Genomic DNA, 8,741 nt, shown 5'->3' with positions numbered 1-8,741 from the left:
CTTAGGCGTACTTTTTTTTTTAAACAGAACTAGGGCTTTTTTCTTAACAATGCTCAAGTTTTCACATATTCTACTTTCTTTGTATTAATCAAAGATTCTCAAATGTACCTTTAACATAAAGGGCTATATCAGTCCAGAAACTGGAAAATTAATTGATGTCAAGCTCAAAATAAGATAATTCCTTCCAGAAGGGCTTATTCACAAGGGTCTGTTTGTAAAGTATAAATGCAGAGAAGCCACAAGAGCTAGTGCAGTAGGCTGGGGGCCAGTTGCATCATCCTTGTTACCATCCTCCAAGGGATGAGGAAAGGACAATCATCCAAACCTGAAAGCAAAGAGTGCCATGAATTCCCTACAGTGATCTTTGATCAAGGGACACAGCCAACCAAATAAGACTTTTGCCAGGAGAGATCCAGGAACAAAAATACACTGAACTTATTTGTATTCTTCTCCTTTCCTGTGATGACTTAGAGGGCTACATGTTGGCCAGAGGCTACAGGGGCCATTACGATTCAGTCTCCTAACACAGCAGGATGGAAAAGGGTGAAAAAAATGGCAAGTGAATTTCGAGGAGCAAAGAAAGATACCAGAGGTTAAAAGTTCATTATTTGGATATTGTTATGTGCTTATATATTATTTTTAAACATATAGCTTAAAATATCCATATGTGTTCCTCTTGCTTAACACATATTCTATCTCGATGCCAACTGAGTTCCTATTACCTGATACTGTCACAGAAAAAAATTAAAATATCTAGCATTTATAAACTCCAATCCAGTGGAAGTCATGAATCAGAAATATTGTGTTTAAAAAAAAAAAGAAATATTGAGTTTATCTTCAGATGGCTAAGAAAGAAATAAACTTTTTTGAGCTTAATTATAACTTCACATTTGTTTCCCTTGTTGGCATAAGTCTTTGCAATCTAAAGCCAAGAAACATTTTGTCAAAAGAGAGCCTGGAAGAGTGATTTTTTCAACCAAGGACACATATCAAAATCACTGAGAGGTGCTCTAACTACACAGGCTCAGGTGCACCATCAGATCTACTGAATAGAGATTCCAGATTAATGATACTGCACAAGTGATTCTGGTAAAGATTGGTGAAGATGCATGATCTGTGAGTCTGTTGGCTATAGGGCCAGGGAGTCAGGAACTTATGTCTAGTTAGAAAGAATCATAGTTATCATCCCTCAATTATTATGTGCTTTTTTTTTAAGGAGAGAGAGAGAAAGAGAGGGATAGCACATGCACAAGTGACGGAGAGGGGCACAGGAAGAGGGAGAGAGAAAATCTTAAGCAGGCTCCACATTGAGCTGATGTGGGGCTCCGTCTCATGACCCTGAGATCATGACCTGAGCCACAATCAAGAATCAGACGCTTAACCAACTGAGCCACCCAGGCACCCCCGGGCTTTTCTTGTACAGAGTCTATAAAATACTTTTATAAAAAAATGATATAAAAATTTAGTAAAGTCATAGACTAGTAGAACTTTAAGGTACTTAGTGATCATTTAGGCTGGTCCCTTCACTTTCACATAAGAAAACTGAAATCTGGTTTATGTATACAATGGAATATTACTCAGCTATTAGAAATGACAAATACCCACCATTTGCTTCAACGTGGATGGAACTGGAGGGTATTATGCTGAGTGAAGTAAGTCAGTCGGAGAAGGACAAACATTATATGTTCTCATTCATTTGGGGAATATAAATAATAGTGAAAGGGAAAATAAGGGAAGGGAGAAGAAATGTGTGGGAAATATCAGAAAGGGAGACAGAACGTAAAGACTCCTAACTCTGGGAAACGAACTAGGGGTGGTAGAAGGGGAGGAGGGCGGGGGGTGGGAGTGAATGGGTGACGGGCACTGGGTGTTATTCTGTATGTTAGTAAATTGAACACCAATAAAAAAATAAATTAAAAAAAAAAAAAGAAAACTGAAATCTGAAACAATGAAGGCCCCATCATTTAGTAACTGAGCTGGGACTTGAGCTCAGACCTCTCTTGCTTTCAGTCCAGTGTTCTCCATATTATCCCACCCATTCACCAACTTTTAGCTTTAGAATTAGAAATGAACAAAGTAATCATTTTTAAAAAATAGTCATTAAAATTCATTTGTTCTAGATCCAGTTTATTTTTTTAAATCAATTAACTTTTGTGAACTTTCTTTTCTCCATTTGATGGAAGATCTCCAGAGTGTCCAGATAATTTTTCTTTATGACAGACTCGCTCAACCTTTTTTAACCTTTGCTGCCTTTGGTAAATATAATATCTTACACTGTCCTCTCTCTCCCTCCGAGATTCTGCTATACTCTTATTTGGGAATTATTAAGTTATAAAAATGAATTATATGATATTTTTAGTACTAATATTGATACTTAGTATTTTAAAGGACTATTAGTTAAAGGACAGTACTTCAAACATAATTTGAGACACAGATTGGCTCATCAGATGCCAATTACTGAAAAAAATGTTTTGCGAATGTGCACATCTACCAATAGAGGATGCACAGATAAATCAGAAGAAAGTGGAAACCTTGCCAGATGAAGATAAATTTTTAAAGGTATGTGTCATTTATCTCATGGAGAGATGAATGATTGATTCAGTGTAGGTAATTGATCATGTTACAGCAGAAGACTTTGTCACCAAAGGTAGCGTCCTCATTCTTTAGCTTAATTCACAATAGAAAAACTAGTATAATATTTAAGCACCAAGTGCTTAATTTCTATGGATTAAATAATGTGCTTTAAACTCCTTTGATTGAAATAAAAACATATAATTACAGATTTAGGTGGTCTCCGGGCACAGGTCTGCGGAGCTCAGCGGTCCTGGCCAGCCACCTCGTGCTGGGCAATGGTATCAAGGTGCCCATCATGGGCCTGGCCACCTGGAAGTCCCCTCCCAGCAAAGTGACCGAGGCTGTGAAGGTCGTGATGGACCTTGGGTACTGCCACATCGACTGCACTCACAAGTTGCAGAACAAGCGTGAAGTGGGCTTGGCCGTCCAGGAGAAGCTCAAGGGGCAGGGGGTGAAGCGTGAGGACCTCTCCATCCTCAATGAGTTGCAGCACACGCACCATGAGAAGACATGGTGAAGGGGGCCTGCAGAAGATGCTGGGTGACCTGGTGCTCAACCCCCTGGACCTCTACCTCATTCACTGCTCCACGGGCTTCAAGGCCGGGAAGGAATACTTCCCACTGGATGGGGAAGGCAATGTCATTCCCAGTAACACCAGTTTTGTGGACACTGGGGAGGTGGATGAAGGGCTGGTGAAAGCCATTGGAGTCCCCAACCTCAACCATCTCCAAATTGAGAAGATCTTAACTAACTTGGCTTAAAATATAAGCCTGCTGTCAACCAGATGGAGTGCCACCCACCCTCCCCCAGGAGAAGTTAATCCAGTACTGCCAGGCCAAAGTCATCCTGGTGACCGCCTACAGTCCCCTCGGCCCCCCGACAGGCCCTGGGCCAAGCCTGAGGACCCTTCCCTGTTAGAGGATCCCCAGAATAAAAGCCATTGATTGTGCAGCCATTGTGCAGCCAAGCACAATAAAACCACAGCCCAGGTTCTGATCCAGTTCCCCATGCAGGGGAATTTGGTCATGATTCCCAAGTCCATGACACCCGAGCACATTGCAGAGAACTTTCAGGTCTTTGACTTCGAGCTGAGCAGCATGGACATGACCACCTTACTCAACTACAATGGGAACTGGAGGGTCTATGCCTCCCGCAAGGACTATCCCTTCACCGGGGAGTTCTGAAGCTGTGTGGGTGCCTGTCCCCCCAGGTGCCCCACATCCCTCCTCTCCTATGTAGCCTAGTGTGGCCTCTGCCCCTCGGTGATGGGTCGGTGACCTGCTGACGGCCCATGAGGGCTCGGCCCACGAGCTGTTGGGTCTCAAGAGCAGTCTCAGTAGGTTAGAGCCTCTTCCAGTTTTTTTTTTTTTTTTTTTTTTTTTTGAGCCTCTTCCAGTTTTGGCCTTCTTCTTGTCCAGCTGGGGAATGTAGGACCCCAGCACCCTTTTCTGACTAAGTTGAATCTACAAAGTTGAAATAGTGCCACTATCACCTGGATTTTGGCTGCCGGGAACGGTAACCCTTTCATCCAGACTTCTTGCCTCAAATAAAGAGTTCTTTTGTGAACTTGAAAAAAAAAAAAAAAAAAGAGGGTTAAAGAAATCTAGAGTTTGAAGGTTGTTAAGCAAGCATCAAGGCTAACCTCTCATCCTTCATATAGAACACTGATATCTAAGTGGTCAATTAGATTCTTACCTTGGGGTGTGCATGAATCCAGCATTAGCCCTAGAAGGAAAAAGTAAGCTTCTCAAAGACAGGTATAACCTAATAATAGTAAATTTTTAATTGACCTTTCTGGGTCCTCTGCCATTTGGATTACTTAGCATAGGCAAAAATCTAGCATTAACTATGGATTTCTCCCAAAGTTCCAGAGATATGTATTTGCTTTATGCAATGCTTGGCACAATTTTAGGTGAAGATGAATACTTAATGCCCCGGTTACAACTTAAAGAATCTCAAGCTGAATTTGCCTTGCAGGGCATGGTGACTAATAGTGTTTAATATCATAACAAAGCCAGCAAGACTGTCAGCATTACTTAGTTGCAGTTGTCATAGTTGTACATAGTAGTTTACTGGGCTAGGAGCTTGGAATCTGTCGTATGTTGACCTTGCAGGGTAAGTGGGTGGAAAAGGACCCGAAAATTCTCTAAAATTATATGTTAAATTTGTGCATGGCTATATTTAATTGTGTTGAGTGTACGAAATTTACCTCTCAGGTTTCTGAACCAAATTTTTAAGAATGATTGCTATCTGCAAATGATTTGACAATCAGGAGAAGACAGTCCTGTGACTTAAAAGTAGACTCCGTCCCTTTCATGAACCTCAAATTCAGCACAAATTGAATCAGTATCCATTCTAAAGATTCCTTTGCTATGTAATATGAAATATACATGATGATGGTTATATGAACACATACTTATATTATGCATATCTGATCTGACTATTTAGGTGAGAAATAAATAGAATTTAATTTTTCATAAGGCATTCCTGGTACAGTGAATGAATATGTTTAGCATCATTTAAAATTTTCTTATGGCAAATCATCTTTTACCAGTAACGTAGTCAACTGTTCTGGATTTTTTTTAGATTTTTCTTAAGAATGAAAAAGAAGTCTAGGCATAATCTCTTGCTTAGCCTAGTAGCTTAGTCATCTATATTTTTAAATCATATAACAAAGAGTTATCTAATATATAAGGAAGTGAGAAATATATGTTCTTTCAGGTGGAATCAGCTCGAAAGTATAAATTATTTGCTCACTGATGAACAGTGTTTGGAAAATTATCTGTTAGAACACATTTGGGAGCTTATGTTTATTCATTGTAAGGTGAAAATTATATCTCCTGGAGTAGGAAAGTTCCCTGGAAATCATTCTGTCCACCTCCACCCTGTAATGACTCCCTGTTAAGATTTATTAATAGGAATGTTGCTATCTTTACCTTAGATAGATTTAGTGATAGCAAACTCACTGCTTCATAAGGTAGCATATTCTACTTTTGAAAAAAAATTAATAAAAAGTCAGAGGCTTTTGTGCTACAATCGAATTTATATTAGTCTTTGTGTTTTAGTTTTAGTTTTATTTTGGAAGCAGCATTGGATGTTCTTATAAAAATGTACCGTGCTAATCAAAATTTTCATAAGAATTATGTCAACTGAAGCAAAACTTTTAAAGTATTGCATCCATGTAGAAAAGTTCACAAATCATTAGTGTACAGCTCATTAAATTTTTCCAAAAGTGAACTTAGTCATTTAACCACCAACTAATCCAAAAAATAAGATTACCAGTGCCCCAGCCAGAAATCCATCTCATATCCATTCCCAATAGTTACTTCTCTAACCATTATTGCGATTTCTCACACCACTGATTAGTTTTTTCATTTTTGAGCTTAACTTAAATGGAACCAAATTCTTTCATCACATCTAGTTAGTAGAGGATGGAATAGTCCCAAAGCTAGTACCCTTCATCTCCTCACCACTTTACTACAAGCTCAATTCAATAACATCCACTGGGGAGAAAGCAGCACATATGAAAAGAGCAATTGAGTCCAGAAAATTCTACTTAAAATATGGTTCATACATTGTCAGTCATGTGACCTTGGGTAAGTATTTGACTTTTCTAAAGGATCTTCATTTTCTTTATATACATGTGCAGCACAAATAACAACAGTAACATTATGAATATTAAATGAGATGATATCTTTTTTAAAGGTCAAGCACAGTGCCTAGCAAACAGCAGTTTGTTGTTCGGTTCACAATAACATACACTGAAATGAAAAATACGGTAATGTATCACTTTAAACTTGTGTAAAGTATCACATTTTTCAAAGCACAAGTTCTTTAGGTTTTATTGCTTTTATAATAAATGCTCTCTTTCTGCTTGTATAACTTCCTTTTCAAGACAGTAGCTTACAGTGTTTACTTTGTATTTGAATAACCACAGAAGAGAAAGAGGAGTTGTAACTGCTGTGTCTTTTTCTGTTGAAGATGGCAACTCCCGGTATTTCTGTCTCTCACCCCCAAATCCCATCGACCCATCTGAAAAACACTCACCTATACCCCCCAAACCATACCAAACTAACCCAGCAGCACTCAACAGCACTCAAGATGTTCCTAGAGGCCCAGAGGGTAAGCAGGCAGGGATAGGAAGGATCTGATACTATCCTTTCCACATTTTTGGAATATAAACTTACTTTAATTTGGTAATTCCCTCAGAAAGGTTAAATATAAATTCTTTCACATCCCTAGCTCCCAAAGAATGAGAATGTGATTTCTAGTCATGTTCTCTCATTAAAATAAAAGCTCAATATCATAAAACAATTAGATGATCCCCAAGGTCTCTTTTTAATTTTCTAATTCTGACTCTTATGCCCCATGAAGTTTATTGTAATGTGCTTAAACTTGTGTGTTGAATTGTGCCTGTTTGTTCATCATGTGAGTAAATGTGTGTGTTGGGACAGGCACTATCGATTGACTCCCCAAACTTCCATTGGATAAGGTTCACTTCAGTAAATATTTATTAATACCTTTACCCTGTGCCAGGGTGGGTAAGATGGTGCCCTTGCCTTCAAGGGGACCACAATTTATCACAGAAAGTGTAACTTCTCCATTGTGAATTAGACAAAGATTTTTATAGATAAGGAGGAGTGTTCATCCTTTTACTTTCTTAAAAGTTTATCAGCCTGTGTCTTTTACTTGTAAAACTTTTATTGGATAGCTTCCCACACATTATTTAGGTAATTTGTGTACATCACACATCCATCTGGCTGAACCACACCAAACTGCTGTGGTGAATGGCATTTCACTCTTAACAGGCAATCTGTGTGCCCAAGAAACAGACCATGATCCCCGGGTGGCTCAGCAGTTTAGCGTCGCCTTTGGCCCAGGGCATGATCCTGGAGACCGGGGATCGAGTCCCACGTTAGGCTCCCTGCATGGAGCCTCTTTCTCCTTCGCCTGTGTCTCTGCCTCTCTCTCTCTCTCTCTCTTTCTCTCTCTCCCTCTGTGTGTGTGTGTCTCATGAATAAATAAATAAATCTTAAAAAAAAAGAAAAGAAAAGAAACAGACCATGAAGATGGAGTATCATAGTCCTCACCAAATTCAGATCAGACAGCAGTATTGAGTCCTTCCATTACTTGCATACTATTGCAGGATTGGCCAAACATTCCAGCTTAACTTTCTATACTATTTTCATCAGATGAAGTACAGGAGAGCTAGCTATTGAAGGGCTGGGAAAGAATTTATATGGTTTTGTGTCTCCCACAGCTATAAGAGCACAGGCTTACCAGAAGATGTTTGCATACTAGAGCATATACAAGCTGGAAGGGATTGTAGAAAGTCTGTAGAACCTCTACAAGGAAGAAGGCAATGTTTCCCCCTCCTCTTATTAGAGCGCTAGCAGCATGGGCAAAGCTAACAGTCAGCTGGCTCACAATTCAGTGATCTTCCTCCTCAAACTCTTTAAGTAGATCTTGTTTGCTAATTAAAAGAAGTGCATAAAATGTGTCCCTGTGCCACTCCTCCTGAACATAAGTGGCTGAACCCTTCTTTTCTAATTTTTTTTATTGCATCCATACTTAAGACTGGGATAGTATGTAGAATTTAACTCAGAGGATCAGTCAAGTCCCCTAAAAGGAATTGGTATCTATCCTCTTTATCCAAGCAATCACACTGGGATCTTTATTACTCCACGGCAATGAGAAAGTCCAAAGGTGATTCCTCAATTGACAAAGGAGTCCCACATCAGTGATATATCATCATCCCTCTGCTTATTCTCACTTGGAGGTGATTTCTCCACCACCTATATGGTGTCTAAAAAAGAGTGTTTTGTATCTTTCTGAATAACCTCTTTAAAAGAACAACTAAACAGGCTTTAATATATTAGCAGTCACCATAAAAGTTCTCATATAATTGAAGTTGCTAATATTCATTTATATAAGAAGCCCTATAGGATAAATTTGTATCATGCGTTATACAGACTCACTTGAAAAAAAAAACCCTTAAAGAACAGTAGAGCACAAAAGAAAAGAGAGTTATGAATCCATGAACAAGTAGACTAATATTAGATCATATTCAAGTATAGTTTCACATAAAATATAAAGATGTGAGGGAAATGATCCATTAAAAACCGATATCAGGGAATTAGAACCATTAGAGGAGATGTGATAAATAC

General features: G+C 38.9%; 1 pseudogene; it reads left to right on the top strand.

The window, feature by feature from the left end:
- Positions 1-1,105: 1,105 nt before the first annotated feature.
- Positions 1,106-3,758, top strand: LOC144288466 (aldo-keto reductase family 1 member B1 pseudogene; annotated as a pseudogene).
- The last annotated feature ends 4,983 nt before the right edge of the window (positions 3,759-8,741 follow it).

Source organism: Canis aureus, chromosome 18 (assembly GCF_053574225.1).
Source record: "Canis aureus isolate CA01 chromosome 18, VMU_Caureus_v.1.0, whole genome shotgun sequence".
In the NCBI taxonomy this organism is placed as follows: Eukaryota; Metazoa; Chordata; class Mammalia; order Carnivora; family Canidae; genus Canis; species Canis aureus.
This window is presented reverse-complemented; position numbering and strand designations above follow the sequence as displayed.